General features: G+C 36.0%; 1 protein-coding gene and 1 long non-coding RNA gene across 3 annotated transcripts in view; one reads left to right on the forward strand and one right to left on the reverse strand.

The window, feature by feature from the left end:
- Positions 1 to 24,766, reverse strand: part of DLGAP1 (DLG associated protein 1) — a 782,098-nt gene that overhangs the window by 453,427 nt on the left and 303,905 nt on the right. The window lies entirely within an intron of this gene.
- On the forward strand, positions 358 to 17,929 carry LOC141502407 (uncharacterized). The gene is made up of 4 exons (XR_012472520.1): positions 358 to 599; positions 13,014 to 13,098; positions 15,556 to 15,604; positions 17,309 to 17,929. It is a non-coding gene; the product is annotated as an uncharacterized LOC141502407 (long non-coding RNA).

Genomic DNA, 24,766 nt, shown 5'->3' on the forward strand with positions numbered 1-24,766 from the left:
TTTGTGAGTAGAGCACGTTCTGATTTCGATATATCAGGAAAGATTATGCCTTTCAGACTCAACATAGCACTGTTATTTTTCCCCCTCATGAACTTGTTACATAACATTGTATATTATTATCATCCTAAAAGACTTCAAAATCCATTAGGACAAGGAGATTGCTTTATCTATACTTTGTATCTTTTACTATCCTATAGAACAAGGTTATGCAGGAAATCAAGTACCCAGAAAAATTCACTCAATTGAATGGAAAGATCTTCAAGAACAATCCATAACTTTCTTCGCAAATTGTTTGCTAGCCTCCAAAAATTCTTTCAAGCAGTTACTTCTTTCTCTCTCAAGTGAGCTTATCAAATTCCTCAGAGAGATTCATCCCTGGTCTCCTATCTCAATTTTAAGGGATAAATTTCCTGTCTCTGCTGCCCACCTTGGAATATACACTGCTTCCCAGAACATTGTCTAGTGTCGGAGAGTCCAAGGACAGCGATGACGCCCGAGAGACACCCACAAGCACAGTAATGCCAGCCAAAGATGTGGTGTGCCCATGACTTCCCAGAGAACAACGAGCCATATGGACAGCTTGGGCTCCTTGCCATGAGGTAAGAGTAGGCAGCACTGTATAGCAACTTAGTTCTAATCTACATCTATGTTTCAGCAGAAACCATTTCCATAGTAAATGGTCTGCTGGTCTCAGATAAGTCCTCCTTTCAATTGGGAACTGGACTGTGAGAAGCCACAGAAACAGAAGCCATTCCTTTTCAGGGCCACGCACTGCTTTGATGTATTCATTGATAAGCTCCTTTGATGAGGAAAAAAGTCCTGGCTTTTATCTCACTTTATATGGCCAGGGTAGCAGAGTCAGCTACTTAAGAGCATCTTTCATATGCAAAAAATTAATTCATAGGTTCTGGTTCAGTAAGCCTACCTTTTAACCTCTAAAGAACTAAGGGGGAAAAACCCCCTCTATTTTCTCCAACAGTGCAATTAAATTTACTGAGCTCATTCTAGATCAATAGGAACAATTTATTCCAAAAGAAATTGTTAAAAAAAAAAGCTCAGGAGCCAGTCCTTTTCTTCCCCCCCCCTCGTATCTCTGTTTGTTTCTTTGTCTTTCTGTCTCTCTCTGATTCTGTGACTCTGTCTCTGACTCTTCCCTTTTGTCCCTCCCCTCTCTCTTTGTCTCTCTCTGTCTGTAACTCTCCTTACCTTCCTGACCCCATCTCTCACACTGATAAGGCTCTGAAAATGTTTAAAGTCAGAAAACCAAGTGCTTTCTGAATGAAAACATTATGTGAGAGGTGGGGATGAAGGCACTCTTCATTTGGTCCTACTGAATTAGTACAAAAATTGAATTATTCTCTCCCCCTCTTAGTATCCCAGTATTATTATTTACTGAATGACTTTGGAAAACCAAATTTCTCATTCAGTGGAATTAATCCATCTAATGAAATTTTTGATAAATTGAGAAATTTCTTTATCCCACAAATTAAGCTGGAGTATGTGAATAATTGGTTAACTTTGTTCTCTTTTTTTGGGCAAGGCAATGGAGTTGTGACTCCCCAAGATCACACAGCTAGACAATTATTAAGTGTCTGAGGCTGAATTTGAACTCTAGGGCAGGTGCTCTACCCATTGAGCCAGCTAGTTGCCCCTTTAACTTTATTCTTTCTAGAAATAGTATGGGCACTGATGTCCACAGATAAAATTAGTCATTCATTCAACAAATGTTTTTAGGAGAATGTAGACTCCTTGAAGGTAGGGATTTCTTTATTTCTTTATGTCTTTTGTAGTCACAGCCTAGGACAGTATCTTGATTTTAATAAGTGCTTAATAAATATTTGTTAAATATGCTGAATTGAATTGAATAGTATTTTTTCCAACATCAATTTTTTTGTTTTACTCATGAATTAGGAAAAAGAAATGGCATCATGTTTTTGTAACAACAAAATCCATAGAGTATGCACTCTTACTTCACCAGAATATCAAGGCTAGTCACATTCTGAGGTGATGTAAGGTTTTTCCTTGTATGATGTAGTATTTGGAGAATGATTGGAATATTTAAATGATCACTTGGTTCTAAAAGAAATCCTCAAAGCCTGAGTATAGCCGTTTTTGACTTATCAGGTACAGAATTTGAATAGCATATATGTAAGTGCCTAACCAATGTTCTACAAATGCTACAACAATCACAAAATTGATAAGTATGTTCCTTGGGAATCTTGGGATTAGAAGGACAAGGAAAAAACTCAGATCAAAAACCAGCCAGTCACAGTGAACACACAATTCTGTTAACATTCCCTTCTACTCATTTATTCAGAAAATGGGTTAGAGAAACCTGGATTAAGGGAACAAATTAGTCTGGAAAGATCTGCTTTTCATTTCTGAACTTGTTGATTATATTAAAAAGAAAGGCAGGTTTTACTTATTTTATCTTCTTTCACAGTAGAAACAGAAGTTATGATCAAGAAGGGTTGAAATTTTAGACTGAAGAATCTTAAAAAAAGAGGTTTATATTATATTTGGATCACTTTCGCTGCTTACAACGTCAGTAGCTGGTAAATGGTCCCCAAATTATTATTAAATAGGGGCAATGAGCTATTGTGCCTGTTGCCATGGAGACTCAACACTCCAAACTAAGATTTTAAACACATACACGAATTCTATTCACTGCCTGAAAATATTGCTAAATAAATCACTGAACTTACTGGTTCTCAATGTCCTTATCTGTAAAAGGAAAGCAATTGATTAAGTGGTTATTAGCAAGATTGCCAGCTCTAAAATATTATGAATCTATAATTCTAAGTTTTTGGTCAAGGAAAATAAACAAAGAAAATAATGAAACCAAATAAAAGCTCAAGTTCAGAAAAGCCAGACATCAATATCATCAATTGATGCATTTAACAGCACTTTGCAATCAATAGTTGAAAGAGAGAGTGAAGTCTACTACATAGAGTTACTCTTCACAGAAAAGCCTTCCCACTCAAGAGCCACCACTTTTGGTCTCCATCTTGTGCCTCTCTCTTCCTAAAACTCACTTCTGGTGAGTTGACTTCTCTAACCAATAATTTCTTCATCTTATAGAAGCTGTAAAAGAGAGAAGGACAAAGAGAAAGCAAGAACAAAATTTAAGTTGCTTGAAGGCTGAGACTGAGTTTTGTCTTTATCTTTGCATTTACATCACCTAGCATAATACTTAGCACAATTAGAGCACCTGGTGATGGTGTGCTAGATCAAAAAAAAAGATAGAAAAGAGTTATATCTGGAAGCAGGGACTCCTCTATAATACAGTATAGGCATGAAATGGCTATAGTAGCGAAGTTGTGCAGTGGATAGAATGCCAGGCCTAGAGTGAGGAAGACTCATCTTCCTGAGTTCAACTCTGGCCTCAGAAACTTACCAGTTGTGTGACCCTGGGTAGGCCACTCTATCCTGTTTGCCTCCCTTTCCTCATTGTAAAATAAGCTGGAGAAGGAAATGGAAAACTGCTCTAGTATCTTTGCCAAGAAAACCCCAAATAGGGTCATGAAGAATTAACACTGCTGAAATGAAGATCCAGTATGGTGATAATAGAAATGAAAAGGAAGGACCACTTTGGAGTTGTTACATCATAGCTTAAAAATGAATGTCTTAAATCTGAGTTTGAGTTAATAGATGTGTTTTCAGCAAAACACATCCTATAGCAGGAAAAAGAACCATCCCCTTTCATTGTTCACAGTGTCAGTGTACCTTTGTCTAATGAACCACTATTCAATCATAACTAGTCAAATAGAATGTATTTCATCATATCCCTACTTGGCTACCATGAAACCTATGTGGCACAGTGGAAAGGATATTTAGATTTGGAGTCCAAGGATTTGGGTTCAATTTCTGACTCATCTGTTTAATACTGGTATAAACTTGGGCAAGGCACAAAATTAGGGGGATATATCATATGGCATTTAAAATCCCTTCTAACTTTCAAGATATTATCTATTTCAGCAGCACAATGGCACATTTTCATCTTTCTCATATCTTTTGGTGACTAAGATAACTTGCAGTTGCTGTCAGATATCACTTTCTTTCTCTACAGCTGAATAAAACAACCCATTGCTACTTTTTCATTCTCTGACTCAGAGAGATGCTATGAATACATAGCATTTTAGTTTAAAGCCATCATTACTCTCTCTCCTTATCCCCTTCTAAGAAAAAAGTTATACTCTAATGGTAGGGAGTGTTCTTTCTATCAGGGCTTCTGTGAAAGCTGCTTTTCTGGATGCCAAAGGGTCCTATTGACCAGGTAGCTATCAATGGAGCACATCTTGCTTTTATGAAAATATTTCTCACCATCTGTCTTAGCCATTAACTGTCACTAGTTTCACTGTACATCTTGAGTGCTTCCGATTCTTTTCTCTCTGACTCACAGAAAACAAATGTATTTTATATTTTCTTTTGGAAAAATGAAGTTTTTAATGCTGAAACCTGCTAGCAAGGAAGATTAAATATACTTTCAGTTTTCAATGGCTTTCAATATTACTATGCAAATCCTGAGAATCTACATTGCCTGGTGATTACTAAATGGCATAAGAGAGTCCTTTTCATTTACTAATGCTCTGATTCAGCTTGGGCAATTCATTTTGAATCATGATTTCTATTTATAACTGAAGGTAAAGAGGTTGAATAAGTGAAGGAAGTCAGTGATGCCAGGAAGACAACACTTAACCAAGGATAGACAAAGAATGGTTGGTGACATGGCTCATTATCACAGTTGTCTAAACAGTGTCTGGTAATTAGATGCATATTCTAGTGAATGGAGCTCATCTAATCCCTGGCCAAATACTAACTGAGAGAAAATAAGAATAGTCATAGAAGGACTAGGTCTAGAAGGCAATTTGAGATGCTATTGAACTGATGATCTGGCTTTCTGCTATGATGTAACACAGTATAGTAGAAAGTATAATGGTCTGGGAATTCTGGTCCTGCTTCTGGCACTAGCTTAGCTGTGAAGGCTTCTTTTCTCATCTGCTCAATGAGGTAATGGATGAAGTGTTCAACTTTGCCCGTTTCAATCTCTAAAATCCATAAAGAGCCTAGTTACTTTCAACAGACCACCTGGAAGGAAATCCTCCAAACTAATTTAATACTCTTTCTATCACTTCTTGTCCTCTTCAGAAAGGATTTCACTATCAACTTAAATGACACCTAAAATAAAGTCTTTGAATATTCTGTCTCATCCTAAGGAGAGAAGGACAAAAAATGAAACAAGATAGAAATCAAAACAATTCTTATAGGAGAGAGCTTGGATTCAAATCTATTTTTTTAGAATTGTATAAATTTTGTTCCTCTTCTTCTGTCACTCCTGTAAGTATACATTCATGTCCCTCCTAAATGAATTTCCTTTACATCTTTTTTGCCTTCCCCTTTAGATACAATTCAAGTGCAGTTACTTCTATGAAACCTTTTTCAATTTTTTCAAGCTGAAAGTTATTTCTCTCTCTGTCTTTGTTTCTCCTCCTCTCTCTCTTCTCTCATTTTTTCACATTTTAACTTCCCCTTTAACATGATCAATTTCTACATTTTATAATAATTTCTAGTGTACATACCTTATTGCAAAGCAAAATTTCTGTGATGCTCAAGTAAACTCTATGGGAGATTTTTCTTCTCAATATCACCAATATCTAGCATAATCCCTTTCACAGAGTATGTGATTAATGATTTTGAAGTGAACTGAGTTTAGGATGACAGAGTAGCTAAGAATATTCAAGAACAATTAAATTAATATCTTTGAGATTAATTATAAACTCCCATGAAATAAATGAAGTGGTTTTTACAGAATTTTTTCTGTTTTCCCAATACAAGAATATTAATATATGGAGTGGAATCAGTCTTGCATTATGTTGCATAGAATTTCAGAGTTAGAAGGGACCTTGGAGGCCATTGACTTTCACCCACATCCCTTCTTCTGAAGGAAACATCTCTGAGAAATGACCATCCAACCTTTGCTTAAAGATTTTTAGTGAGAAAGAGCTCTATCCATCTCTTGATGCAACTTGATCTGCTTTTGACTGACTAGTTATTAGGAAGTTTTCTGTGACATCTGCTTCTCTGTAACATGATCCACTGATCTTCATTCTGTTATCTGGGGCCAAAAAGAACCAATCTGACTCTTCTTCCATATAGCATTGGTCTTTTCTCTCCTGGCTAAATATCATCAGTTCCATAATTGGATTGTCATTTGGCATGATTTTGATCATTCTAGACACACTCCTCTAGCCACATTTATCACCACTGTTCCTAACATATTGTTTCCAGAATTAAATATCACATCCAAGTTTTAATGTGATGAGTATAATGGGACTATGACCGCTCTATTCTTGAAGACTATGAATCTATATAGCCAACTAGATGGTGTGGTGGATAGAGAACTAGACTTGCAGAGAGAATCACCTGAATTCAAATTCTGCCTTAGATATTTACTTGCTATATGATCCTGGACAAATCTCTCAGCCCTCAGTTTTCTTGTCTTTAAAGAAGAATTAACGTATATGTAACACAGTAGTACCTACTACAAAGAGTTGTGAGGATCAGTTGAAATAATAAAATAATATTAAAACTAAAAATGGAAATTAAAAACAATTAGTTGGATAGCTGAAAAAAATGAAACCATACCATACTCAGCTTCTTGTAATACTGAACATGAAATCAATCCTGATTTCTCATTTTCCAGTTTTATTTCAAAATCTAAAAGGATAAGACACTTGCAGCATGATGGTGGAACATACTATTTCCCTGATTCCCTTGTCTCTTATCTTTTCACCCTTCAAACCCAAATCAAATTATGATAAAAATCAGACTTTTTTTAGGTTTTTTAAAATTTTTTTTTGTAAGGCAAACGGGGTTAAATGGCTTGCCCAAGGCCACACGGCTAGGTAATTATTAAGTGTCTGAGACTGGATTTGAACCCAGGTACGCCTGACTCCAAGGCTGGTGCTTTATCCACTACACCACCTAGCTGCCCCCAAAATCAGAATTTTCAACTACATAGGCAGTTTGTAAACTTGTTTTATTTTCATGAACTCCGTTGGTGGTAGAATGAAACCGAGGAACCTCTTTTCACAATAATGTTTTTAATACCAGTAACAATGGTATTGAAATAGAATTATCAAAATATTAAAAAGTAATAAGTTCATATACCCTAAGTTAAGAACTTTTATAGCAAAGGATATTGTTTAAGCATACTTAAACCAAAAAGGAAAATATCATCAAATATTTTAAAGTTGGACAGTATAGCTTCTTTCTTCCTTAAAACCTTTTTTCACTTTGAAATATGAAATTGTGGAATTAGTTTTTAAGCAATCATAACTTTGCAATGAACACTTAATTTTTCAGGAGAGAGAGATATTGCAACTTCAAGAGATGATACTTTAATCTTTATTACCCTGGAAAAATGGATTAGAATAATACTATAGGAAATAATATTTCTAAAATAATTTTCATTTCCTATGATTCCCCCCCGTGTCTATTTGAAAATTGCTAAAATGCAAACTATTTAAGTTAATTTTTCATGTAATGGTAGATCAAGTATTGGACTTGACATCAGTTAGAATTCTGCCTCAGATTTCTGGCTCTGGAAAAGTCACTTAACTTTTCTGAACCTCAGTGTCTTCATTTATAAAATGATCATAATATCTTTAACACTTCACAGAATTCTTGTGAAATTCAAAGGAGATAATATAAACTGCTTTGCATTCCTTTGAGGTCTATCTGAATGTCTGTTATCACTTGCTAGTTTTGCATGAACCACTTGTGTGTTTTCAATGTATAAATGCACAGCTATTTTAAAAAGCTAACTGATCTATAGAAATACTAAAAGCAAGGCAACACATAACAACTCTTATAACTGCTACTCAGCTATCCACTGAAAACACATGATGATAACCCTCCTAATGGCCTTTTAAAATTTATTATATCTTACTGATATCATCTAGCACTTTTTTGAGAAATATTGTAGACTAAAATATAAAATACTTTAAAAAAGTTCTTTGGTAAATTCACATATGATAGACTCATAAAGGTCTACATGAAAGGAAACTGTTTTTTTTAATGGACATTTGACCCTTGAGACAGGCTCATGGTAGGACAATCATACTCTTTTACTGCATAGTTCATTCAATGTTTTTGTGAAGACAAAACACAGTGCTAGAATATATATGACATTTTTATTCCATATGAATGGAAAAAAATACCTTATTAATTGCTTCCAGGCCCAGGGTTGAGAGCTGGGGATATACATAAAAGGAAGTAAGACAGTCCCTGCTTCAAAGAGTGTGAAATGATGAACAGCAAAGTGAGTAGAATCAAGAGAACATGGTATGAAGTAATAGCAATATCATTTTAAGAACAACACACACACACATATAACCACATACCTACACATATATATCTAATGGTAGCTGTTTCTAGGGGAGGAGAGAGACAAAAAAAAGGCAAAAAAAGAGAAATTTACAAGATGACTTTTTTGTATATTTGTAAGGAATAGCAAGTTGTACACAGTAGATTTTCAGTTTCATGTTCAATTACATTTTTAGTTGTATTGTGTTTTGGAAATATTTGTTTTATTCCATGCATTGAAAATAAAATAAAAATTGAAAACTTCATAAAGAAAAAAAACATTTATGTAGAAAGCTGGATTTTAGGGGTAGAATAGTAGGGATAGCTGAAGTGTGCACAACGTGATTTGAAGATGTTCAAGATGTAATTTGGAATGTTTGGGACCAGGTATGATGAAGTTAAAGCTCATCATTAATAATCTAGGACTCCAGAGGAGGGAGTTAAGTTCTGGTAGGAGGAGGATATAGAGGAGAAGGAGAAGGTTAGTAGCCAGATTTGACTTGGAGATAGCTGGGAAGTATCTTGTCTTCCAAATCTCAAGTTCTATGATTTTTCACTTCTAGTTATCTTAATTGAATTCTGATCAATATGCATATGAGCTATGCATTTAAATTCTATTTTCCTAAAAGCATTACCTGATATTTATACACATTGAAGATCATTTTTCATTTTTCAGTTTAGAATCAATCATACCAAATCCCTCAAAACAACCAAATAAAATCCAAACTCAATAATTATTTAATAATAATCACATTAACAATTGCTTAATTAATTATTAATAATAAGCTAAGACTTTGTGAGATTTATTCCCACTGAATTTGTATAATATAATCCAAAGTGAGAGAATCTTTTGGGGATTTTAGTATCTCAGGGATTTTATTGTACACTACTTCTTCCAAACAATTTATTAAAAAATTTAGATTGTACCTGCATTAATCCTGGGATTTTGCTATCAATGCTTCCCTCTCTGAGAAATGAAGCAGATAGTGTTTTACATATGGGGGGGGGAAGAATAACATTTTCCTAAGCTTTGATTCATCATTTCTAACTTTATCTATAAAACCCTAAAGTTTTGTTCAGTCTCTTCTGTAACCTGCAACCTAGTAATAATTTAGTAGAGAGAATGGGATACTCTTTAGCAAAGAACCAAAAGAAGATACAGGGGAGCACTTTGGATGAGAGATTTCCCTAGCATATTCCTCATTCTCTGGAATGAGTACTTTGGAGAGTCAGTATCAATTAGCTAAATCTTAAAAAAGTAGTAAACAGAATATATGACGAGAGGGCATGGCAAGGATTCTAATGGGAAGATGGAATTTGGGAATTGTGGTGAAACTGTAGCATTCTAACTGTTGGGACCTTATGTTTTCTTTAGGGTGATAAGGGTTGTTGTTGTTGTTATCTCAGGTCATAGCTTTGATTCTTTTTCATAAACCCCACAAATGAGTTTAAGGAATGAGTGACAGTCATTTTGAATTCAACTTAAGCCAAACACTTGAATTATTTGAAAGAAAGTTTCCACCAATTTCTCATCACTAGAGAAAGGATGCTAGCTGACATCATTATGTGCCTGTGATTTCATCCTGGCTGACTTGTTGCAAGTGAGTGAGAAGAGAATCATGCAGATAAGTGTTCAGACAAAAACATCTGATTGAAGAAGAAAAGGTCCAACTAGGAAATGACAACTACTAATAAAGAATATTACTACATAATTTCAGAAGACATCTTGTCCTGGTATACACATGCATGTGCACTCAAATGAACACATACACACACAGAGTAAAATTGCCTGTAAGAGAGACAAACCATGCTAAGCTTCTCTGCTGCTTAGAAAGTATATGTTCTTAAGAGAGTTGGATTACTAGTACCAACACTTGCATATGGCTTACCCTTTATAGTGATTTTTCTGGCTTAAATATTTACAAAAATACATGATTTTAGCTGAGAGAACAGAAGACAAAATTTGGGCAGACGGCTATTTCAGATGAATGCAGAGCATGCACTCTTGTTGCCACTGATAAGAACTTTGATATACAATAATTGCTGCATCAAATTAAGAAGAACAGAAAAGCTGTAGTGGCAGACAGTAAGGACAAGCTGCTGAATTTTTAGTAGCCCTAAGAATTTATCATGGTAATACGAGAATTTAGGAGATGATGTGTCAACTCTGCATTAAATATAAAAGCTGTGATACTGATAGTGAAGTAACATTTCTCACTGGGAGAATGGGAAGGACAAAGTTCCCTTCTATTCCTCTTTTTTACATAGCCTACTTCCAGAACAACTGGCCTGTTTGCTGTTGCAAAAATGCAATATGCCATCTTCTATTGCTGTGCCTTTTGTCTACAGATTCTCTTCCATGCCTGATATGCACTCCTTCCTCACCTCTGTCTCTTATAACTCCTAGTTCCCATGAAACTCAGAAGAGAATCATGTAAGTGAAGAAAGTAATATAAACATAGAAGGTTTGAATTCTTGAAGGCCTTTTGTCTCCAGATCTACCCTTCCTACTATCTGGACACAAGTAGTTGGATCAGGAAGGTAAGGTCAAGCTTTAATGTCATAAGTACCAATAGAGAAAATTACTACATAATCACCTAAGACATCTTACCCTAGCAGGTACACACACACACACACACACACACACACACACACACACACACACAATAACAGACACACACATAGTCTATTGACCTGTTCAAATTTCCCTAGTTGCTAGTACTTTCCTCTTTCCTCCCTTAAATTATTTTAAATGTTCTTTAAATATGTATTTTTTTGTATTTAGGTCTGTTTACTCCCAATGAAATATAAAATTCTTGTGTGTAAGGGCTGTTTTATTTTGTCTTTGTATCTCAAACACTTAGCACACTGCATAATAAATAGTAGGCACTTAATAAATGCTTACTAAATTAATGAATGAATTTTTCACTAAAGCAAATAGACTGGTAGGGAGATCTCAATATGTAAATTGGCATTTCAGAAAACATTTTAAGATGCAAATTGATCAAACAAGACTTCATTAGACAGTATTAGTATTTTAAATATGATTAATCTTATATTTTAATTCACTGCAGATGTAGACACAGATTTGAATGTTCTCTTTATCAGTGTTTCTCAGTTTGTTTTTTTGATCTGAAAAACAAAAGACTTTTTAGATCACTTGCCTCAAAAATAACTCTCTATCCCTCTAGTGCCATCATGCTTTAGTCTCTCTCTCTCTCTCAACCAGACTCCACAGAGTTGTATCATTCTTTCTGAGTTTTTACACGTAGTCTCCTCTCCCATCACCCAATCATTCAACAGATCCTTTACATTACTTTCTTCAAAAAATTTTACTCATTGGCCCCTTTCCATGTATAACCATTTCTCCCCACATTACCTCCACAGTCATCCCTAAGTTTCTATTACTTTATGCTTGCATTATTTTAAATGACTACCAGTCTATTTCCTGGTCCAACCCATTCTGAAAATGTTTACCATATTCATCACCTGATTTTGTCACTTCCTTCTTTCAAAAACCTTGAATGACTCCCTAAAGCCTATTGAGTGACACCTATATTCCTTAGTCAAGCAACTAGGGATTAGTATAGCATCACTAATAATTTATAAATGAATTTCAACTGAATTAGATTTTCCACATCAAAATCTCACATGAATGTTTCACCAGTGACCATAGGAGATCACTGTATATCAGAAGAGATGAAGAACCCTGCTGCTCAAATATTTGTTTTTCATCTATGTCAAAACTGCTTTTATAGTTTTCAGATAAATGAAAGTAGCTAAGGGCAACATTTGGAAATGCTCTCATAAAATCATCGCTCTCATCCAATTATAAAAATTCAGGAACCAACAATGAGCTCCACTGTGGATTTTATAAAGTACATAGTGAACAAAATTGCAGACTTGGTAAGGTACATACTGAGGAAGTGCTCTATGGAGTTCTCTCTGAGGGCAGGTAAAATCTTATAAAGGTTTCCTAGCCCTTTGATAAGAGTATTAAAACAGGAAAAACAGCAGCATGGGCCAAATTTATTTCTCCCGTCTGTACTTCCAGTTCTGCAGTGAGAATTCTGTTTTCCATACACGTGTAAACTTCCATTTGTGTTAATCTAAGTTACTCTGAAGGAGCTAGCTGGTCATCTTCAGATAGCAGTTAAGGAAGTCTCAGGGAGTTTCTAGGCCATGCATTTTGCCTTTGAACTATAAAATAAACAAACAAAGTAGTCCTTTTAGCACTAGATAAAAGGCTAAAAGGTCATTTTAAAGGAGATCCCAAATGGAATACAGATTTTGCAACTTCCTGTGAATTTGACTACCTTTGATACTTTGGATGGAAAAATCCTATCCATTAGAGCTGTTTCAAGGGCAGTAAACACATCTGTGGGGTGGGGGATGAACAGAGTTGTCTGTGTTCAAATATAACTCATTTTGTAAGACCATTATTTTAGAGCTGGAAGGGACATCTGAAACTATTTAGTCCACTCTCTTAATTTACAAATGAGAAAATTGAGACTTAGGAAAGTCAGGTGACATCCAAACTGTTTGAGGTAACAAGTAATAAAGGTAGAAGTTTTGAATACTTGAAGGCCTTTTGCCTCCAAATCTAACACTTCCTACTATGTTGCTTTGTCTTGGTTTTATTATAGAGTGGAAAAAGCTGTCAATTTGGAAATAGAAGACCTGGGTTCAAATCCTGAATCTTCTAGTAAAAACCTACATGATCTTAAACAGGTAACTACCTCTCTAGACCTTAGTTTTCTCCTCTGTAAATGAGAGTTGGATTAGATGGTCTCTCAGGTCCTTTTCAGTCCTATGCCTATCTTCCTTAGGAGCTTGTGTGTTGGAAAAGATGGCAAATAAAATTTTTTAATTTGCTCCCTGAATTAGAAAGAAAAAATGATACACAGATGTCATAGTTATTTTCCTAAAGCACAGGCCTACTCCCTTCATTCACTAGCAGCTCCCTATTTCCTATAGGGTCTTATATAAATTTCTCTTTGGCATTTAGATCTCTTTATAAATTGGCTTAGAAGAGTATTATTCTCTTTCATATGTTCTGTGATGTAACTATATTGGCTTACTATTCCTTTCTTCCATCTTCATGCCTTTACCCTGTCTGCCTCCTTTGCCTGAAATGCATCTCCTCCTTTTGGAATCCATGTTTATCTTGAGATCTAGTTCAAGTGCCACCTTCTATACCATGGGCTGCTTCTTAACCTGGGATCCATAAACTTGTTTTAAAAATATTTTGATAACTATATTTCGATAAAATTGACTTGCTTTGTAATCCCATGCTTTTTATGCATTTTTAACAGCATAATCCTGAGAAAGGATTCATTCATTGACTTCCAGAGAGTCCATGACCCCCAAAAGTTTAAGAATTCCTATTCTATATGAAGTTTTTTCTGTTCTCCCCAAACACTAGTGTACTCCTTTCCTAAACCACTTATAATTCATTTTGTATTTATATATATAATGTTTACCCATATGCATTTTTTTGTCTTCACTTTAGAATGGAAACTCCTTGAGACAAGGGTTATTTGACTTTTGTCTCTAAGTCCCCAATCCCCAATATGAGACAAAAAGGGAACATTTAACAAATGATCATTAATTGACTGAGGTATGGGCTAGGCTAGCTGGCCTTTGAGGTCTCTTGGATTTTGAGATTCTGAGATTTTTATGAAATTCCCTCACATTGCTAAAAAATTCTTGTGTACCCAAATCATTTGTATATATAAACATAGATGATAAATTGGGGGAAAGGAAAATGATACAACAGTAGAAGTTGATAGAATGAGGGAAAGAACAGGAGTAGAACAAAGCTTTTTTTGTGAAAACCTTGTCCCCATTTTTCTCTTCTTGCTTTTTTCTTGTTGATCTGAGGTTGCAATTTCTCCATCCTCCTCCTCTCCCAGCAATTATCCTCTGCTTGCACCTCTAAAGATATAGCATCCTTAATGTCTCACCCAGCTGGGACATTATATTTCCTTATAATATCTGCCACATGGCAATGTAATAAACTGTGCTCCAGACTGATACTTTGACCAACGGACTGTGGAACTGTGACCCGGGAGCCACAGCCCTCACTTTGCCATCTATAATCCATGTCAACTAAGTTTTGTAAAACATACTATAAACCTTAAAACACTACATAAATGTTAGCTAATGATGACAACAACAAAAACAAAACAGTAACCAATAAGAATCTGTCTTTTGGTGCTGAATGGGACCACAACATTCTGAATGATTTCTTTCATAATATATTTGTTTCATTTTCTATATCAAGGGCTGAGATCCTTCTCCAAGGATTCCAGTGCTGGTCATAGACTCAGGATGGTCTCAGTTCAAATATGGACTCAAACACTTAGCAAACCATGTGACTATGGACAAGTCACTTACTCTATTTACCTGTTTCCTCAACTGTAATAATAGCATCTCCATTGCAGAGTTCCTGTGAGAATCAAATTTAGCAGTGTCTAGTACTGAGATGTAACTTTATTCTCTTACATCATTCTGCACCCTCAAGACAAATAGAAATTTACTCTGTTTGACATAGTGACTAATATGCTAGATCTGATATCAGGAATATCTAGGTTCAAATCCTAACTCTTTGTTAATAGTTGTGTGACCATAGGGAAGTAACATTCTTTCAGAATTTATCTATAAAATATACCAGTTTTCTCTCCTATAAAAGAGGGATAAAATAATATCCATAGAACTTCCTTTATATTATTGATAAAAGGCTCTAATGAGATAAAACTTGTTAAGTGCTCTGTAAAGAACTATATAAATGTCATATTATTACTGATTAAGCCAGTGGGGTTTAGAAAGGTGCATTGACTATTGCCAATCAAAGAAAATTCATGAATGGAAAAGACTTGGAGAGTGGTGGTACCTAGAGTAATTTTTCACCATGTCCTAGAGCAAAATGAAACCAAGTATGTAGACAGATAATATAGCATTAATTTGTGCCAGTCATTGTACTAAGTGATGGGATAGTACAGAAGCAAAAAGAAAGATAGTTTGTTCCCTCAAAAATTTGCATTTTAATTGGATACTGAAAAGCAGTATGAAAGGAAGAAGCTATCTGCAAGAGGGTCTAGTAGAGAAGTCCTAAGAATTAGTAGCAGATTTCAGAAAGAGATGATAGAATGTGTAATAACTGACTTGGATACTTCTTCAAAATAGGGCTTCCTGGAGAAACTCATCAATCAGAGGAAAAGGAAGATCATCTAAGGTGAGAAGACACAGGGATGAGGTATATTCCAGGGTGAAAAAGTTACTAGAAAATGGTAGAGAAATCTGGAATGTCAGAGTAAAAATGAGAAAGAGGTGAAAAAGTCCTTTAAAAAGAGGCCCATAGCAGGATTGACGTCAGTTGCCAGCTTCAAGAGATAAACCTATCATGAGCCTTTAGGGTCTATTTCCAGTGGTATGAAAAAATCTTAATATCACATTACATTTTAGATTTGAAAATAAGCTAAAACAAATCTATAAATTCTTCAATTATTATGACGATGACTATTTTTTAAGCCACCTACACCATTCCCCAGCCTTTTCAACTCCTACCCATTTCAGAGAAATCACGTCTCTGAGAAGCAGTGAGTATTAAAAGTCTGCATTATGTTGCAAAGCACAAGGGCTGAGGATAATTTTTCTGATTTATATTAAAGCATCATTGACAATAATTGGTTATTTTGAAGCCCTCCCTCCCCAAAATTCTTGGAGAGGTGGGAGAAGGAAGAAAACCTGAATCTATTAATCATCTTCCATGTTTCAGGCACTGTGATAAACATATAATACATATATTCTCTCATTTGATCCTCACAACTACCCTATGAGATATTACAACTTTTAATCCTCTGGATTCCAAGGAATAACCATTGCAGTTGTATTCTATTATTCCATTGCTTCCAATTTAGTAACTAAAGCAAATAATGCCCTCTTTCCTGGACTGTGGGAATAGATAAAAGATTCCAGGCATAGACTAGGACCTTTGTAGATGCAAACTCTGATCAGTGGCAAAGTGACAGCTGCTATACCCCCCATGCTTATCTATGTAGAGTGCCCCATAAGTCAATTGAGAAATAAATTTTGCTGCTGCTCTTGTGGTGATGGATATGAAAGGCTCAATAACCCTCCTGAGAAATAACATGCTCTGCTCCTGTGAATATCTCAGGCCTTTTCCTCTCAATCATGATTTGTCCCTCAGAGGGACCAATCAATCAATCAACAAGAATTTATGGAATGCTAGTGCACTATAGCTAGCTCTTCTTAACTTTTTTTTTTTAAACTGGGTTTCCCTATTTTACCCAGACTGGAAGTTAAGGGGCTACTCTGGGCCCAATCCCTTTCTGATTGGCATTCAAACTTTGGCCTGTTTCCAAGCTGGTCTAGTTTACTTCTCTTTAGGCTACCCTCCATCCTCTGGTCTTCTTGAGGTTTTATCTATTGATGCTGAAATTAATAAGGCCATTTTATTTTCAAATCTCAAAGCAAATTAGAACTCCAAAGGTCTAGATCCATCAGTTTCAGTCTTTCTGATAAATGGGATAATAAGTGATTACTAACTAATGTGGCCCCTCTCTTATCTCTCTATATAACCTATTGGTTATTTTAGTGGTGGTTTAATTCCCATTTTACTCCTACCCCGATCCCACCCCTTTCTCCCCTTGCCTCGCCCCATTGCTTTCCTCTCTATCATCTTTATTCATGAAAGATACTATGGTAAATATAAAATAATATCAATCCTAGTCAAAGAAGAAGACTAAGGTATGTAAAAATGTCATTTGTCCTTATTTGCCCTATCGAAGTCTAAGGGAAGAAATGCTTTCCTGCCCCTCTTTTGCATATAAAAGAAGTCAAAGATAGTTGATGTGTCTATGCTGATGGAAGAAAAACAAGCTATTTGATGGACATTATTTCTCTCTGAATCATGCAGGTCAATTCTTTGTTGGGCACAGGGGGCTTATATGTGGCCCAACCCAAAGAAGTCATGGCATTCTTCCTCTGACAGACCAAAGAAGCCAAGTCATGACAATTATTTCCTCTTAGATGACTATTTCCTCTCTCTTGTCGATGGAAGAAATGGCCAAAAAAGTCTCTCCTAAGTCTCCTAAGAGAATCGGTGACAGATGAGAAACTTCCCCCAACATGGTTTTAGCCAGAATGGATCTATGATATCAGTATGTGAGAAGAATTGTTACAGAAATATTCTTGTGAGGCAAACTCACAAGGTGTATTCTCACAGATAGAAGAAAATTCCTTAAGACTACAAAGCCAGAAGATCAAAAGAAATGTAGTAAATTTGGAAACAATCTTTACAACTAATGATTCTGACAAAGGACTCCTTTCTAAAATATACAGAGAACTGAGTCATATTTTTAAAACAAAAAGCCATTCCCCAATTGACAAATGGTCAAAGGATATGCAAAGGCAATTTACAAATGAGATCAAAGCAATCCATAGCCACATGAAAAAATGCTCTAAATCATTAATTATTAGAGAAATGCAAATTAAAGCTTCTCTGAGGTACCACCTCATACCTCTCAGATTGGCCAGTATGATCAGGAAGGATAATGATCATTGTTGGAAGGGATGTGGGAAATCTGGGACACTATTACACTGTTGATGGAGCTGTGAACTCATCCAACCCTTCTGGAGAGCTATTTGGAACTATGCCCAAAGGGCAACAAAAATGTGCATACCCTTTGACCCAGCAATACCACTACTGGGTCTATACCCTGAAGAGATGAGGAAAAAGGGTAAAAACATTACTTGTACAAAAATATTTATAGCAGCCCTGTTCGTGGTGGCAAAGAATTGGAAATCCAGTAAATGTCCTTCAATTGGGGAATGGCTTAGCAAACTGTGGAATATGTATGTCATGGAACACTATTGTTCTATTAGAAACCAGGAAGGATGGGATTTCAGGGAAATCTGGAGGGATTTGAATGAACTGATGCTGAGTGAGATGAGCAGAATCAGAAAAACACTGTACACCCTAACAGCAACATGGGAGTGATGTTCAACCTTGAAGGACTTGCTCATTCCATCAGTGCAACAATCAGGAACAATTTTGGGCTGTCTGCAAAGGAGAGTATCATCTGTATCTAGATAAGGAGCTGTGGAGTTTGAACAAAGTGCAAGGACTATTCCTTTTAATTTAGAAAAAAACATATCTTATTGTCTGATGTTGTTACCTCTTAGAATTCTCTTCTCTTTAAGGATATGATTTCTCTCTCATCACACCCAATTTGGATCAAGGTACAACATGGAAACAAAGTAAAGACTGACAGAGTGCTATCTGTGGGGTGGGGTGGGGGGAGGGAAGCAAGATTGGGGGAAAATTGTAAAACTCAAACAATATATTTGATAAAAATAAATTAAAAAAAGAAAATTAAAAAAAAGACTACAAGGCTATATGAATGGTTGAAGGCAATGAGATTTTCTACAGTGTTAAAGTATATAGCAGATTACAAACAATATCCATACTAAGAAAAACCCCCTAGTTGTCCCATGGGTCAATTAGTAAAGATGGACTACTAGAGATCCTTAAAAGTTCTTCTGCAGGGGTGGCTAGGTGGTGCAGTGGATAGAATACTGGCCCTGGAGTCAGGAGTACCTGAGTTCAAATCTGACCTCAGACACTTAATAATTACCTAGCTGTGTGGAATTGGGCAAGCCACTTAACCCCATTGCCTTGCAACCCCCCCCCACCAAAAAAAAACCTAAAAAAAAGTTCTTCTGCCATCTCCTATTTCTGTGTATTTATACAAGCCTTGGCTCATGCCTAATTTGTACTCCCTTTAACTTTACTTATTGAGTCAGAGAGACAAAGTCTTTGAGAAGTAGGTATTTTAATTATAATTTTGGTATTCCAATCTAGTAAAGTACCTTATAGATAGTAAGTATTCAGGAAATGCCTACTGGATTGAATTGAATCCAGAATTATAAAAATTGGATAATGGTATATTCAGGTGGTTAGGTGGTATCCAGAGAGTGAAGGACTTGGAGACAGGAGGACCAAAGTTCTCATCCTGGCTAGTAAATTTACTTAACCTCAATCTGTCTTAGTTTCCTCAACTGATAAAAGCATCTACCTTCTATGGTTATTGTGAGGGTCATGTGAGAAAACATATATAAAGTGCTTTGCAAACTTTAAAACTCTGTAAACAATGGTAATATTTTTTATTATTGCACATTCATTGTTTAAAACTCTAACACGCAGAAACACACCTAATTTTAGTTTTTGGAAGTCTATGGCGGGGGCAGGGTAAGTGACTTGCCCAAAGCCACACAACTAGGTAATTATTAAATATCTGAGGTCAGATTTGAACTCAGGGTCCCCCTGACTCCACGGCTGGTGTTCTAGCCACAGTATCCCCTAGATGCCCTCAGAAACACACTTTTAAAAATCATTTGGGTCCTGTCTCTGTTTAGGGGCATTCAATAAGGTCAGTAATATGGACACTGAAAAAACTGAGTGATGGCTTAGATCCTGCAATTCAATCTTTCTACTGAAAAGAATCTTGCCATCAGCCCCATAGGAGGTAATGTAATCTAGGTAGTTGGAACAGTGTTAGGCTTACATATGTATGGGGCCACTCTAAGCAGAAGCATACTTACCAGTAGGAAAAATGACTAAATAGAAATCATTCAACATAACACACTTTCACTTAATTTAATTAGCATTCCTGCCTATGTCATTGTGAAAATGGAATTGAGTTGTCTTACAATTTCAATAAAAGGAGGTGTGACTCTGGGATTCAGGAGACTTTCAAAAACCACATAGTATATATCAGACATTGGTACTGTCAGTGGACCTCTTGGAAAGATGAGACATCTGACTATTTAATTATTCACCATCAAGTCATTATTGGCAGTGGGTTAAGCAATAAAATTACATGCATGGAATGGTGATAGATTGAGGTAAAGTATAAAGTAAAGTCCTTCTGTTGAAGCATTATATAGCTGGGGAGCTGTTATAAATATTTTTGTACATATGGCACCTTTTACTCTTTTTTTGGACCTCCCTGGGGTATTTGCTGGGAGTTTTTAGAGGGATATGTTCAGTCTGTGGGAAACAGACTGAGAAGAACAAGTGAGCATTTTGAGAGTTGAATATCATCAGCAATGTGAATATGATGTCCCCAGGTCCACTTAGGTCTTAATGAAATGAGTCAGAAGCAATAGGTGGCAGAAAAAGCAACAAGAGGGAAGAGAAACTGAAAGAATGAAGAAAGAGACAAAAAGTCAAAAAAGGAAAAGGAAGACTGATCTGAGCCAGAGAAGGAAGACTGAGGATGGCTGATTGTCTCCCACAGGCTTTGTGGAATTGAAAACTTGGGCTGAAGCTACAAGGGAAGTTCCCAAAGTCTCTTTCTCAACTTCTCTTGTTCAGTAACACACCTTCTTAATATGTTTTGCTCACCTTTTATGCCTATTTCCTATACCTTTTCCCCCCCTCAGATATAAATTAACCAAGGGTTAAAGAGAAACATAAATTGATTTTAGGCCTGAGAACCAAACCTTTGCTTGATTGTTAGAAATTTTCCTAATTGAACTATTTTGATTGTGCTAATCAATTATTTTAGTCTGATATAAACTCCATATAAACTGTATAAAATGGGAAAAGAGATAAACACATGGACCTGCAAAACCATCATATTTACCCTTAGGCTAAATAGCAAGCATTTTAACATTAGAGCTGATAGCTCATTACATCTCAGGAAAAAACAAATGGGTGAGAAGGAGAAAGTCATGATGAGAGAGAGAGAGAGAGAGAGAGAGAGAGAGAGAGAGAGAGAGAGAGAGAGAGAGAGAGAGAGATCATACTCTAAACTTTCCCCCAAATATCACTCAGGTAGGAGGTAAGAAATGTTTAGAAAGGATTCAGTTCTACCTTTAACCATTAATGAAGAAGGAGTAGAAAGAATTCAGTAGTCAAGAACTATACCTATACAATACCACTATACCACTATTGGAGTTACATAAAAATTATTCCCATTTTATAAATGAGGAAAAAGGAGGTATAGAAATATGAAGAAATATTAAGTCATATCAGTGTCTTACAGTTACTGAGTATGAGAACTGGGACTCAAAACCAGGTCTAGATGACTTCAGATTTTATCATACCATCCTAGTTCATTGAAGGATATTAAGCAGAGGACTTACATAATGTAATATTTATATAGCTTAACCTTGTAACTCTGTGCAGGATAAAAGGAATCAGAAGGGATAAACCTAGATAAACTTCAGTAGCCAGTCAATAAATATTTATTAACTACTAGACATGAGGAAGAATCATATCACCACATAAACGTATAAAAGTAGGGTGAATATGGGAGATCCCTATCAACTCATTATCAATGAGATGTTGTACTATTAATAAATAGTACAATTATACTAGTACACTATATAGTATAGTACTATAAATGTATTATTATATTAACTAACTGGATCAGAACAGTGTGCTGAACCCAAGAAGGGAAAGTTTGATTTCAAATCTTGCCTTAGACACTTATGAGCTGTGTGAAATTTTTAGTCTCTCTCTCAATAGCCATTTCCTTCTAAGACAGTGCTAGTCTTTTTTTTTTTTTTTAGGTTTTTGCAAGGCAATGGGGTCAAATGGCTTGCCCAAAGCCACACAGCTAGGTAATTATTAAGGGTCTGAGGCCAGATTTGAACTCAGGTACTCCTGACTCCAGGGCTGGTGCTCTATCCAATGCACCACCTAGCCACCCAACAGTGCTAGTCTTAATAGACCTTCTAGATTGAAATCCATGATTCTAAAATTCTAAGTATTTTGAATCATGTACTTGAGAATGTTCCATCTTCTTTCCCACTCCTGGCCCCCCAAGGATGATGGCATGCCTTTTTGAGATGACTAGACAGTGATTGGAATTCAAATTCTAAATTTGAAAGGGCATTTTAACATTATAATAGTAATGTACAAAGCTCAGACCTCCAGCCTTGGTACCATTAGCCCTATCTTCTAATCAGCTCAGCTAAACCAGTTCATAGTATCATTTTTTAACACTAAAACCTTAATGTAAAATCCATCCTGTGGGACTCCTTCCCAGGGAAAATTACCTTATAACAGGTTCAGTTAGTCTGGCTGTCAGTCAATAAACATTTATTAAGTCCCTATTTAATATCAGACATTGTTTTAAGCACTGAGGAGACAAAAAAATAAAATCTCTGCTTTCAAGGTATTTACAGTCTAAGTGGGAGGAGATAATATATGAAAGGAAAATGAAATAGGGAGAAGTTGAGATAGAGCTGGGAAGATGTGGAGAAATTGATGGTGGGTGGGAAATGGTCTTTTGATAACTAAAGTCTTTTGAATGTGGTGTGATATGGACCAAACTTATAGCAAACTCATCCCTATAGTGAATAGTGGTGTAAAGGGATCCCCAGTATACTAACTCATAAACACTATTGTTTTCCATTTGGAAGCAATATGCAGCAATGCTGTGATGGTGTAGTGGACAGAGTCCTGGTCCTAGAGTCAAAAAGACTCATCATCCTGGGTCCAAATCTGGTCTCAGATACTTGCCAGCTGTGTGGCCCTGCACAAGTCACTTAATCCTCTTTGCCTTATCTATAAAATGAACTGGAGAGCCTACTCCAATATTGGCCAAGAAAAATCCTATATGGGATCATGAAGAGCTGGACATGACTGAGAACAATTGAAAAATAACAAATAGTTCATCCAAGTATGAAGAGACTGGAATGATAAGCCATCACAGAGAATGTTCTGATCAGCATATTTCTAAAAACCGAGGTGTCCAGAAAGACAGAAAAGCATGTATTCGGCCAATATTTCCGGTAGCTATTCTGAAGTCAGCCAGTTCTGTCTCTCAATATACATTCCAGTGCTCTTATTAAAAACCAATTATGCAGAGAGTGCATGCAGAGAACACATGCAGAGTTTAAAATTATGTAGGGAGTGAGTGAGTGGAGAATGAAACAAGGCTGTATCCTGGGAAGGCCAGCTGCTGAAATAAACTTTACTGTGTGGGCAAGGGAAACACTCAGCATCTTCTGCATTATATTGAGTGAATATGGAACCAGAGAGGGAGTGTTGTGGCTCCTACTTCCATTACACAGCTCAGTTATCTGACAACTTCACTGACATGGAACAAATTCAGGAATGAAGAAAGATAGGAGTGGGGTAGGGTGAAACATTTGAGGAGCCAAAATAAAGTCAAAGATCAGCAGGATTAGAATCATGTAATATTGGGAGCATTTGGTTGGTATAGTGGATGGAGCTCTGGATCTGAAATCAAGAAGACTCATTTTTGACTTCTCAGACATCTACTATCATTGTGACCCTAGGTAAGTCACTTCACCCTGTTTGCCTCAGTTTTTTCATCTGTAAAATGAACTGGGGAAGGAGATGACAGCCTACTCCAGCATCTTGGCCAAGAAAATCCCAAAATGGTATCACAGAGTCAACAATAACAACAAAGTATTGGATGAAGTAAAGCAATGGATGCAATGATTTGTTGACAAAAAACATGGTATTGAAGTCAAGATCAGTTTTTTAGTACTTGTTTAGTGAGTCCTCTGTTTCTCAATTTCCTTATTTGCAAAATGAAGAGGTTGAACTAAGTGATCTCTAGGATCCTTTCCATCTCTAGATGCTATGATTTTTATGGATTAGTGAGAGAATAATGGAACTGGAATCAGAAGACTCAGGTCATGAGATCATGGAGTTAGAACCAGGAAGGACCACTGAGATAATTTAGTACAATCCTTTCATTTTACAAATGAAGGAATGGAAATCTAGAAAACTCAAGTGATTTGGTCAAGAAGAGACAGAGCCAAGATTTAAAACCATATTTTTCACCTACAAATCTAATGGTTTTTCTGCAACATTCTAATGGGGAAAAATCATTTCCCATATCTAGGCCTTAATTTTTTTTCATTTTCAAAAATAAAGAATTTGAGGTTTAATTTAATTGCAGCTAAAAGAGTTCTGCCTTTGAGCAAAAGGACCCAGGTTCAAATCATGGCTCTATCATCTACTACTCTGACTTAAGTCATTTAAACTCTCTTGCATCTGTTAAATGAAGAGATTGGACTGAATGATCTTTGAATGTCCCTTCCAGCTTTAAATTTTACAGTTCTAAGAAAAAAAGCGTATTATCAGTGGTGTCAAATTCATGGATATAAATGTCCAACTCTTTGAGAATCCATTTAAAGGTGTTTTTTTTTTGGCAAAGAGTGGTTTGCCACTTCCTTCTCCAGTTCATTTTACAGATGCAGAGATTGAGGCAAACAAACTTACATGGTTAATAAATATTTGAGGCCACACCTGAATTTATGGAAATGAGTTTTCCTCATTTCAGGCCCAGCATTCTATCCATTGAGACACCTATTTACTAGCATA

Source organism: Macrotis lagotis, chromosome X (assembly GCF_037893015.1).
Source record: "Macrotis lagotis isolate mMagLag1 chromosome X, bilby.v1.9.chrom.fasta, whole genome shotgun sequence".
In the NCBI taxonomy this organism is placed as follows: domain Eukaryota; kingdom Metazoa; phylum Chordata; class Mammalia; order Peramelemorphia; family Peramelidae; genus Macrotis; species Macrotis lagotis.